The following is a 1044-nucleotide window of genomic DNA, read 5'->3' as shown; positions in this document are numbered from 1 at the left end:
AAATGAAGGAAACGATAGCAAAGATCAATAAAACTAAAAGCTGGTTCTTTGAGAAGATAAATAAAATTGATAAACCATTAGCCAGACTCATCAAGAAAAAAAGGGAGAAGACTCAAATCAATAGAATTAGAAATGAAAAAGGAGAAGTAACAACTGACACTGCAGAAATACAAAAGATTATGAGAGATTACTACAAGCAACTCTATGCCAATAAAATGGACAACCTGGAAGAAATGGACAAATTCTTAGAAATGCACAACCTGCTGAGACTGAACCAGGAAGAAATAGAAAATATGAATAGCCGAATCACAAGCACTGAAATTGAAACTGTGATTAAAACTCTTCCAACAAACAAAAGCCCAGGACCAGAGGGCTTCACAGGCGAATTCTATCCAACATTTAGAAAAGAGCTAACACCCATCCTTCTCAAACTCTTCAAAAAGATAGCAGAGGGAGGAAAACTCCCAAACTCATTCTATGAGGCCACCATCACCCTAATACCAAAACCAGACAAAGACGCCACAAAGAAAGAAAACTACAGGCCAATATCACCGATGAACATAGATGCAAAAATCCTCAACAAAATATTAGCAAACAGAATCCAACAGCACATTAAAAGGATCATACACTATGATCAAGTGGGGTTTCTTTGAGGAATGCAAGCATCCTTCAATATACGAAAATCAATCAACGTGATACACCATATCAACAAACTGAAGGAGAAAAACCATATGATCATCTCAATAGATGAAGAGAAAGCTTTTGACAAATTCAACACCATTTATAATAAAAAAACCCTGCAGAAAGTAGGCATATAGGGAACTTTCCTCAACATAATGGCCATATATGACAAACCCACAGCCAACATCATCCTCAATAATGGTGAAAAACAACCATTTCCTCTAAGATCAGGAACAAGAAAAGGTTGCCCACTCTCACCACTCTTATTCAACATAGTTTTGGAAGTTTTAGCCACAGCAATCAGAGAAGAAAAACAAATAAAAGGAATCCAAATTGGAAAAGAAGAAGTAAAGCTGTCACTGT

The sequence above is a fragment of the Physeter macrocephalus genome, chromosome 8 (genome assembly GCF_002837175.3).
Source record: "Physeter macrocephalus isolate SW-GA chromosome 8, ASM283717v5, whole genome shotgun sequence".
Lineage (NCBI taxonomy): Eukaryota > Metazoa > Chordata > Mammalia > Artiodactyla > Physeteridae > Physeter > Physeter macrocephalus.
Note: the sequence above shows the minus strand (reverse complement) of the source record.